The 12,318-nt window shown below is 35.1% G+C and overlaps 1 long non-coding RNA gene across 4 annotated transcripts; it reads right to left on the bottom strand.

Annotated features, from left to right (window-relative positions):
- Nucleotides 1-760: 760 nt before the first annotated feature.
- Nucleotides 761-2,915, bottom strand: LOC139858367 (uncharacterized). Of its 4 annotated transcripts, none has more exons than XR_011762917.1 (6): nt 2,171-2,915; nt 1,976-2,080; nt 1,570-1,750; nt 1,375-1,462; nt 1,078-1,231; nt 762-938 (listed from the first exon to the last, which is right to left on the bottom strand). It is a non-coding gene; the product is annotated as an uncharacterized lncRNA (long non-coding RNA). The 4 variants fall into 4 exon arrangements; XR_011762916.1 differs by having other exon boundaries at nt 1,078-1,462; nt 2,171-2,365; nt 2,456-2,915; XR_011762918.1 differs by having other exon boundaries at nt 761-938; nt 1,078-1,457.
- Between the last annotated feature and the right edge of the window lie 9,403 nt (nt 2,916-12,318).

Raw genomic sequence — 12,318 nt, 5'->3', positions numbered from 1 at the left:
TCTTATATATTGTTACATATTTAAGTAGTTAATAGGTCACTAAAGGTAGTTATAAGCCTACTGAATTATAACACGATTTGATTTTCTTCCTTAATTATCTAATTTTTTATTTTCTTTATTACTCCGTACTTTGCCTTATTTTTTTTTTCAGCTAAAAAACGGATAAACAGTCACTACAAGAAAAAGCACCTTTAGTGACGAGAGGTATTTGGTCACTAACCACACAAAAGTGGTCACTAATTCAAATTAGTGACAAAAATAAATTGGTCACTTCTCGTCACTATAGGTCCGTCACAAAACTTTATTAGATACCAAAATAATAAAATGGTCATTATAGTGACTAACATATAGTGGTCACTTTTTATGGTCACTACTACTAGTGACGAAAAAATAGTCACTCGCATTGCTCATTAGTGACTAAAAGATGGTCACTCACATTGACCATTTGTGACCAAAAGATGGTCACTCACATTGATCATTTGTGACCAAAAAGTGGTCACTCTCATTGACCGTTAGTGACCAAAAAGTGGTCACTCTCATTGACCAAAAAGTAGTCGCTCTTTTGCCAAAACATGATTACAATTGTTTAAATTTACTATTTCTATAACAATTATGGTCAACAATTTTGGTAATAAGATATATTCTCAAGCATCATTGAACATAAAATTTCGTCTTCTAATTAACAAGAATGAACATGCAAATACCCTCTTAAACAACAATTACCAACATTATTTATAGATAGCAATAGTAATAGTAATACTAATAATACTAATATGAATATATGAATCACATGAAGTTTATGCATCATGTCTTGAGTTCTGTTAATGATCATACAATATATCAAAATGGCTCATACAATGTGGGGACAATGGCTCCCAATATCATATAGTGCTTGTTTTTTAGCTTCTACAGTCCATTTCACCATCACTCTTGATCCCCTGAAACATAAAGTCGGGGTTAATTACAATTACAATTATAATATATAATATAGTTATAATTATAATATCTTAAGATAAACAAAGGAAATGACAGTCTGTGCTTCCAACAAGGGTAAAAGAAAAACAATCTATCACTCACCGCATATCCGAACTAAATTCAGACTTAAAAGAGACGAGCAAAAGTTTCTGCTGACCCAAACACATAATGATTTATCGGTTTTTCCGGCTTTAAGGGCTTCAACTAAGGAGTACTTATCTCGACCACATAGTTCCCCTAGAACAATCATTTTCAACTGGCATGGACCATGAAGAATGTTAAGTAGAGTGTTTACACATAATAAAAGTTGAATTTGGTACGATCAAAGGTAAAGAGATAACTCAGCCAAAATACAGAACAAAATTCTTATGTTTTGAAAATCAAGTGAATGTTTTAAACCTGATGTCAGCATTACGAGTAAGATACTCTTACCACGAGCAAACCAGAATTCCTTCTCATTTCTAATGCTTACCCCATCAGGACTAATCTATTAAAATGAATCGTCTAATCATAACATAACCTTGTATCTTGAAATAAATCTCAACTTGCTATATATTTTGATCTTATGAGTAAACAAAAATATTCGAGCATTACCTTCAGTCTTCCTTATGGATTCCCAGTTCCAGCATTATAGAACACCAATTCAGATCAAATGCACACGCGTAGTTCCCTTACAAGCTTGAAAACTAATTCTTCCCTGAAGTGCTTCATCCAGCTTCACCAATTACAAGTGCATAGACTAATACTTGAACTTGCACCCTTGTTATCTTAGGAACTGAAATAATTACAATAAAATTGACTTATATTAAGTTTCTAAAACATTCATTAGTATCATAATTTTTCACATATTAAGATTTATATTCCTCATAAACACTTATAACCCATCAGAACTGCTTTCTTTCGAACATAATGATCATCATCCTAATAGTGTAATATAAAAAGGGACAGATGAACAACGGTATATAATCTTAAAGATAGAATCATAATGATTATAACCAACCTTAAGCCACCTTTGAAGGGGATCACAAAGATATTATGTAACTTTATCAACTCGGATACATCCCATCGTCCGTACAGCTAAAGCGCGATTGAAAGGATTAGGGTCCTGTGTATCGTATAATACTCATTTAATGTCGCTCATACACTAGAATCAGAATATACATATACAGAATTCAATGACTTTTTATGCTATTACCTTAACAAAAGTATTGACTGCGAGAATGGATAAGGGAGGTTGGCTTTTAGCATAACTGATGAGATACAAGTAAACAAGCTTTTTGAACTCCAAATTTTCTGTTTGCATCCAAATCAAAACATCTGCGAAAAGTGATGAAACATCCTTCCCAACAATCATTGCAGTAATCACCTATTTAACATCTTTTCGCCTATCCTGTTGACACGTTTCAGTTGAGTTAGCGAACCAAACGTAGCACAAAGAGCTAATAACGTCATATGGATATTCTTGCAGCATATGAATTACCTTGATACTCCTGTTTTTCTTCCTTACCATCTTAATATAGTATATGAACTAGTCTAAAGTAATGACAGGCAATACAACATAATGATTCGCCTTTGTGGTTCCTGACTTTACCAGAACTTATGAGTAGCATGTCGAACAGAGCTTGATTAATAACGGAATTGATCGATAATAACCTACTGATTAAGAGCAACAACAACAAAAATACCCAATCCCACAAAAGTAGGGTATGGGAGAGGTGGGTGTAGACAATCATTACTCGTACCCTAGATTAGAAGGAAGTCACTACTCTACCAGCGGGTATAGAACCCGCGCCTAGATAAGGTCATCCCTCCCTCTACTCTAGAGCAAAAGAGATTGCTTCCAAAAGGACCTCCGGCCAGAAATGCTCATAAAAACAAAATAGATAGGGCAAATGATACGTACCTGTAAGAGTTATGTGCGCCTAGCAAGAAGCAATCATACACAGTAGCCAAAAAAAAAAAACACATATAGCAGTAAAGCAAAACAGTAAGGCAAAAAGCATGGATCATATAGAGCACAAAACCATTTAATCTCAAGTAGACATACAGACAAACAAAATAAATGTATATATATATATATATATATATATATATATATATATATATATATATATATATATATATATATATATATATATATATATATAGGCACGATCCGTGGCCAAGCTTAAAACGAGTACAAACCGGATAAGCAAATGTGGACCACAAAATATCATAAAACCTCATTTTAGCTTAAAATACATAGAAGGGTAAAATAGTCATTTTAATAATTATAATTAATAAAAATTAATTATATAAAGGTTAACAAATTATGAACCACCTTCATCACCACAACCTACCACCACCACCACCACCACCCATCACCACCACCCACCACCACTACCTACCACCACCCACAACCACCATCACCTACCACCACCTACCACCCACCGCCATCACCACCACCATCACCACCACCACCACCTCCACCAACCACCACCTACCACCCACCGCCACCACCACCACCACCACTAACTACCACCACCAACCACCACCACCCAACACTACCACCAACCTCCACCACCACCAACCACCACCTACCACCCACCACCACCACCCACCACCACTACCACCACCACCACCCACCACCACCTCCACCAACCACCCACCACCAACCACCCACCACCACCTCCACCAACCACCCACCACCACCACCAACTACCACCACCACCCACCACCCACCACCACCGCCGCCAACCTCCCACCACCGCCACCACCACCACCACCACCAACCTCCACTCACCACCACCAACCACCACCACCCAACACTACCACCAACCTCCACCACCACCAACCATCACCACCACCACCAACCACCACCACCTCCACCAACCACCCACCACCTCCACCAACCACCACCACCCACCACCAATCACCTACCACCACCACCCACCACCACCAACTTCCACCACCAACCACCTACCCCACCAACCACCCACCACCACCTTCACCAACCACCACCGCCACTAACTACCACCACTAACCACCCACCACCACCACCACCAACCACCACCACCTAACCTCCACCACAACCAACCACCACCAACCACCAACACCCACCACCAACCACCACCCACCACCAACCACCAACCTCCACCAACCACTAACCAACCACCACCACCCAACCTCCACCACCAACCACCACCTACCACCAACCACCACCACCTACCACCAACCACCAACCTCCACCAACCACTAACCAACCACCACCACCCACCACCACCCAACCTCCACCACCAACCATCACCACCCACCACCACCTACCACCAATCACCACCACCAACCTCCACCACCACCAACCTCCACCACCACCACCAACCACCACCTACCACCACCCATCACCACTACCACCACCACCCACCACCACCCACCACCACCACGTTCACCAACCACCCACCACCACCTCTACCAACCACCCACCACCACTAACCACCACCCACCACCACCACCACCCACCACCAACCACCCACCACCACCAACTACCACCACCATCCACTACCACCGCCAACCTTCCACCACCAACCACCCACCTCCACTCACCACCACCAACCACCACCACCACCTAACACTACAACCAACGTCCACCACCACCAACTACCACCACCCATCACCACCACCACTACCACCACCACCACCAACACCAACCACCAACACCAACCACCCACCACCACCAACTACCACCACCGCCCACCACCACGCACCACCAACCACGCACCACCAACCACCCACCACCAACCACCACCACCACCCAACCTCCACCACTTACCAACCACCTCCACCACCACCTACTACCTACCACCACCACCACAACCACCCACCACCAACCACCAGCAACCATCACCCTTCCACAACCGCCAACCACCACCCACCACCACCACCAACCAGCAACCACCACCTACCACCACCCTTCTACAATCGCCAACCACCACCACCACCCAACACTACCACCAACCTCCACCACCACCAACCACCACCTAACACCACCTACCACCCACCAACCGCTGCCGCCACCACCACCCACCACCACCACCCATCACCACCAACCACCACCTACCACTCACCACCCACCACTACCACCCACCACAACCCACCACCCATCACCACCACCAATCTTCACCACCACCATCCTTCACCACCACCACCCAACCTCCACCACCACCTACCACCACCACCCAACACTACCCCCAACCTCAACCACCTACCACCAACCACTACCTACCACCACCACCCACCAACCACCACCTACCACCACCACCCACCAACCACCACCACCACCCACCACCTACCACTACCTCCCATCAACCACCACCACCCACTACCACCCATCACCACCACCCATCACCACCACCACACCCACTACCACCAAACCACCACCAACTACCACCGCCACCACCCACCACCCACCACCACCAATATTAACCACCAACCACCACCACCCACTGAAAGGACCCGTTCATATACATTATAAACAATTCACAATAGTTGATTACATTGCGAGGTATTTGACCTCTATATGATACATTTTACAAACATTGCATTCGTTTTTAAAAGACAACCTTTCTTTACATAAAAAATTGACAGGCATGCATACCATTTCATAATATCCACTATCCAACTATAAATTGATTTAATAATAATCTTTGATGAACTCAATGACTCGAATGCAACGTTCTTCGAAATATGCTATGAAAGACTCCAAGTAATATCTTTAAAATGAGCAAATGCACAGCAGAAGATTTCTTTAACACCTGAGAATAAACATGCTTTAAAGTGTCAACCAAAAGGTTGGTGAGTTCATTAGTTTATCATAATCATTTATTTCCATCATTTTAATAGACCACAAGAATTTCATTTCCAGTTCTCATAAATATACGTCCCATTCATAGAGACAAAAAATAATCATTCATATGGTGAACACCTGGTAACCGACATTAACTAGATACATATAAGAATATCCCCTATCATTCCGGGATCCTCCTTCGGACATGATATAATTTCGAAGTACTAAAGCATCCAGTACTTTGGATGGGGTTTGTTAGGCCCAATAGATCTATCTTTAGGATTCGCGTCAATTAGGGTGTCTGTTCCCTAATTCTTAGATTACCAGACTTTAATAAAAAGGGGCATATTCAATTTCGATAATTCAACCATAGAATGTAGTTTCAATTACTTGTGTCTATTTCGTCAAACATTTATAAAAGCGCATGTATTCTCAGTCCCAAAAATATAAAGGGTAAAAATGCAAATGAAACTCGCGCATATAAATATTGTAAAACAGTTAATAAAGCATTTGCATGTATTCTCAGCCCAAAAACGTAAAGAGTAAAAAAGGGTAAATGAAACTCACGCATATAAATATTGTAAAACAGTTAATAAAGCATTTGCATGTATTCTCAGCCCAAAAATGTAAAGAGTAAAAAAGGGTAAATGAAACTCACCATACTGTATTTCGTAGTAAAAATACATATAACGTCATTGAACAAGTGCAAGGTTGGCCTCGGATTCACGAACCTAAATTAATTATATATATTTATGTGTTGGGGTCAATATTTATCTAACAAATTAGGTCAAGTCATAGTGTACCACAATCCTAATGCTCGAGATTAATATGCAAAAGTCAACAAAAGTAAATTTGACTCAAAATAATTTCCAAAAATCTATACATGATTAATATATAGTTTAAATATCGTCGTTTTATATTTTTAAATATTTTTAAAAGATTTATTAGAGTAAATAATATAATTTATTTATTAATAAATAAAATTTTATATAATAAAATATACTTTTATATATATTAAGTAATAAAATTTATAGGCCAGGTTCATTTAATATCATAAAGATAATATGATAGGTATTATTAAAGTAAGTTATTACACGTAGTAAAATATGTTTGTATCACATATTTATTTGATAAAATAATATCTATAATGATAGTAAGTAAAAGTTGTATTATTTTGTAATAATAATTATTATTATAAAAATATCAATATTTATAATTACTAAGATGACATTATGATAAAACGATAATTCTAATTATGATAACTTTAATATTTACGATAATTTTTAATATTATCTTTAAAATAATAATTCTATTTAAAATAATAATAATAATAATATTTTATAGTAACAATGACGTTTCTATTAAAATGATAATTTTTGTTAAAATGATAGTTTTAATACTAACGATACTTTTAATAATAATAGTAATGATAAAAATAATAAGAACGATAATTTTATCTAAATCAATATCTTATAATATTTTAATTTCATCATGATACTCTTACTCATTATTTCCTAATCGTTTCGTTTAATAGCTTTTAATCGTCTTTTATACCGTGTTCATAATAATGATAATAATAGTAATCAAAATAATTAGGTGTTACAAATATTTGTTTTAATTACACTAATATTAATAATGATAGTTACTATAACATTATTAACGATAATACTAATAATTATCTTAATGATAATATAGTAATAATAATAATAACAATAACAATAACCATTTTTAAATAATGATATATATATTAATAATGATAATAATAATAATAATACTAATAATAATAATAATAATAATAATAATAATAATTGGATAATAATAATAATACTAATTATAAATTTAACAATAATAACGATAGTAATAATAAAAAAATAACAATTTTTAATGATAAATCCCTTTTATTGATAAAGATAATAATAATGATAATAATAAGATAAAACTAGAACGACGATAATAATAATCATTTTTAATAAAAATATCGAAAATTCAATTGATTATAACTTCTAATCTGTTCATCGAAACCATTCGATATCTAAAGGAAAAGTTCTTAATTTTTCGCTAGCTTTCCAAGGACATGCATATCTTATACCTTATCTCAACCGCAAGTGTAACTAATTCAAGATTCAACCTAACCTGTCTAAGAGCAATATCAAAAGTACAAGCATGCATAATCCTAAATACTCGAGCATTAGTCAGGGATACACTATTAGTATGTAAAAGTTAAATTATGAGTACTCACGTATCAATATTGAGATTTAATATTGCAGGAAAGGTACGTAGACACAACGGAAATGATAAACATTATATTGACCTCACGAGCATACCCATGAACCATACTCAATCACCTCCATAGCTATAACCCATAATTTCCTTAATCCTATCCTACTCGAAAAACAATTTCGAAATCACTCGGACAGCACTCCGTCGTAATATTTTATGTATACTAATAATATCTTGAAATAATACGGAGTAAATATATATATGTAAATCGATTGAGAGAGTTTAGAGAAAAATATTTTCAAGTTTCTATGAAATAATGAAACCTAATGAATTCTATTTATAATAGATTTTTGAATTATTAAAGTGAATTATTAAAGTATGAATTATTAAAGTGAATTATTAAAGTATGAATTATTAAAGTGAATTATTAAAGTATGAATTATTAAAGTGAATTATTAAAGTTAAAGTAAAGTAAAAATAAAGTAGAGGTAAAGTTTAAGTATAGTAAAAGTATAAAACTATGTACGTATAATACGCGTATAAATATATATAATATTAATTTAAATCGTTTAATAAAATAAAATATAAATATCGTTATCTTTATCATACTAGTTAAGTAATGAGTTATCAAAAGTGGTTCTAGATATTTATAAAAGTTATATACGTTTTAATAATAAAGTTCTTTTTAAACTGAAAACGTTTTTGTACGTTTGAAACTAAATAGATCAATCGAGTCTTTATAAGATTCAATCTTCCACTATCCTTTGTCTAGTTCTCAATGATTGACAATTTGTTCTTATTTATAAATCACTTTACCATTTTCCGAATATTGTTAAAATGAAAAGATTTCTCAAATCAACGTGGGCCTTTCAACAGAGACTTGTAATCATAATTCAATATATCTGATAATTCAATCATTTGATCTTATCTTCTAATTCCATTGATAAATATTTTGAAACAGATACAATCATATGAAGTATTTAATCTAATATTTTGTTTACGTTTCAAGTTATAATATATATACACATATACATATATAATCATATTCGTTTAATGGTTCGTGAATCGTTGGAACTTGGTCGAGGTTGAATGAATGTATGAACATAGTTTAAAATTCTTGAAATTTAACTTAACAAATATTGCTTATCGTGTCGGAAACATATAAAGATTAAAGTTTAAATTTGGTTGGAAATTTCCGGGTTGTCACACCCACCACCCACCACCAACACTAACCACTACCACCACCCACCACCACCAACCACCACCACCACCACCACCCATCACCACCAACCTCCACCACTAACCTCCACCGCCACCAACCACCGCCCACCACCACCAACCACCACCACCTACTACCCACCACCACCCACCATCAACCACCACCAACCACCCACCACCACCCACCACAACCACCCACCACCACCAACCTCCACCACCACCACCCACCACCACCTAACACTACCATCAACCACCACCACCACCACCACCTCCAACCATAAACCACCACCCACCACCACCCGTCACCAATCATCTATTTTCCAACCTCTAATGCTTTCACTATAAGTTGAGCTCATAACTGAATTATGGAAATAAACATATTACAATTGGAGAAAGAGATAGACTTTATTACCATATTGTAAAAGCTGCAGATAACCCTTCAACACAAGATAGCTTACCATGTCGACAATAATTTATTTCTTTGGCGACCACCAACAATGGTACTGCATTGCAACCTTAATAATAATGATGATGATGACCCGAAAATTTTGACTAATTTTAAATCAAACTCTCGATACGATTTAATATTTTTGACACGATAAGAAAAATCTATTAGATTGAGTCTCAAAATTTTTGAACTGTTTCATATATTCAATTACCCTTTGACTGTTCCCGACGATTCACGAACAATTATTTATAAATAAATATGTATATGTATATATATATATATATATATATATATATATATATATATATATATATATATATATATATATATATATATATATATATATATAATAATTAGAGATATTAAATAAAGTATTATATGATTTGATGATTTGAATTAATAATTAGATTGTTAGTTAATACATATTTATGCCAATATAATGTAATTCGAAAATAGATGGTTTTGAATTCATTTAGGGAACAATAATAACACTCGTTGATCATTCAAATGGTCTTAAACAAACTTATATGATTTTAAAATAAACGTTGATCTGAAAATAAGTTATATAAATTTTAACTTTATTAAAAATATATTTAGAATCTATTTGATTGATTTTAAAAATATTTATATTTTAGTTGGGTCCATAATTAAATTATGTAAAACTTAGGCTTATTAAAAATATTATCACGTTGTTGATTTAAATTTTAGTACTCCGAATATATTATTTGGGACTGAGAACTAATAACATGTCAACTTTTCATGACCGATTTTATAAAGTTAATGACCAAAATGAATATATGTATTTAATTTAAAAATATAAAATTTTTTAGTAATACTTTTATCCGTCACTAATCAGCAACGGAGTACGAAATACTATTCGAAATTTGTGTCGGCAAGATATTTTTCACATATGTTTTTCCTGTACATGCAAGTTGGAATCTTTAATCATAATGAAATTAACTGTTCTTGTTTGTTAACTTTTGTAATTCAACCTAATATACAATATTCATATGCATGCTTTGGGAGAGTGGAACCCAACACCTTTTCCTTGTCTTCTGCTTATTCGATATAAATATCTTCTTGTTATAATTGGAACTAAACTATATACATTCTGCATACTACATCTACATGTCACTGCTATATTTTTTTTTCTCTTCCTTCCTGCGGTTGTTTTGGTCCATCATGAACCAACACTCAACAAGACCATCGACCCGGTTGACAACCATCAAATTCGAACACCATTGTAATTGTGCTACTATACGAATACTTCAACCCAACATACAACAACCACTTTTTAACCATGGTTGCAGCTATAAAACACCACCAAATAGCCATTGTTGCAGCTTTTTGCTGCTATCCAAGTTCGCAACCCAAACACCATCACAACCCACTATTACTCATCTCGTTTTGCTCGATGAACAAACACAACCCGTAACCCTTCAATATCCTATTGTAATCTTTCTATTTTTGTTTGACAACTCAACCATGTCACCACCTTCGGTTCACCACCACAACCACCTTCAACCGTTGAGTTTCATCAAACAACCGCCACTCTATAACCATCATCTACACCTACTGCAAGTTGAGTTGTTGCTGATTGAATTCTGTTTAGTAACCTGTACATCACCACTTAACCATCATCACTTTCATTAATTGCTTTAGTCGATCATACCCAAAACCTGCTGCTATATGGTTACTGTTTCTGGTTCTGTTAAACTCAACCACCATGAACACATCATGTTAGGAGCAAGACAATCAAAAACACAACCACATTCTCTACTTTTATTGTTGCTACTGCTATGAAAGGTTTCTTTTTACAGCCACCCTAAATCACCAATCAATCACCCTTAAACCCATGCTATTGCAAGATCATTTTCTCTTTTTTTTTTCTTTTCCTGTTCATCGATGCAACCTTTACCTAATTTGATCTCTAAATCGATTTAGCATGTTCTAGCTTGAATTAGTTATAGATTCAAGTTCCTTATACCTCGTTTATGCTACCTTAGCATTATAATTCGATTGAGATTCATCATATGATCTCCAATTTTTGAGTCAAAATACAAAATAAAAAATTTAACTCATATGATCTTCTTTAAATTCGAATACGTATCATTGATCCTGAATGATGGATTACGAGTATTAGGAAGGTAATTCCTAACATCTTTCATGAATTAATTATAACTTATAAACAACGAGAATTTGATTTATTTTTTTATATTCTAATTTCATATAAAGAAGATGAACCTGTCTGATTGAACCAAGTACCTGTTGCTTGATCGATTAATAATGATAACCGAGTTCCTGATTCTGCTGCTATCGACGACCAAAATCATCAAAACTAAATTAGGGATTTGTGATTGCTGTGGGAGTCGATGAACACACCATTTGTGTGTGTGCACTACTATCTGATTCCTTTTAATTACAGACGAGCACCATGGACTACTATTTAAACTTGGGCCGAAGCCCACTAATCATTTAAAGGGTTTCGTTTAAAAAAAGGTATTATTAAATGTTAAGTATTAATATTGTTGTTATTATTATTATTATTATTATTATTATTATTATTATGATTAAATATTTTTAAATTATTAAAATTATGATTAACATGGTTAATAATACATTTTAAGAATATAATGCA

This window comes from Rutidosis leptorrhynchoides, chromosome 7, assembly GCF_046630445.1.
Source record: "Rutidosis leptorrhynchoides isolate AG116_Rl617_1_P2 chromosome 7, CSIRO_AGI_Rlap_v1, whole genome shotgun sequence".
NCBI classification, from domain to species: Eukaryota; Viridiplantae; Streptophyta; class Magnoliopsida; order Asterales; family Asteraceae; genus Rutidosis; species Rutidosis leptorrhynchoides.
Note: the sequence above shows the minus strand (reverse complement) of the source record. Positions and strands in the feature narration are given on the sequence as shown.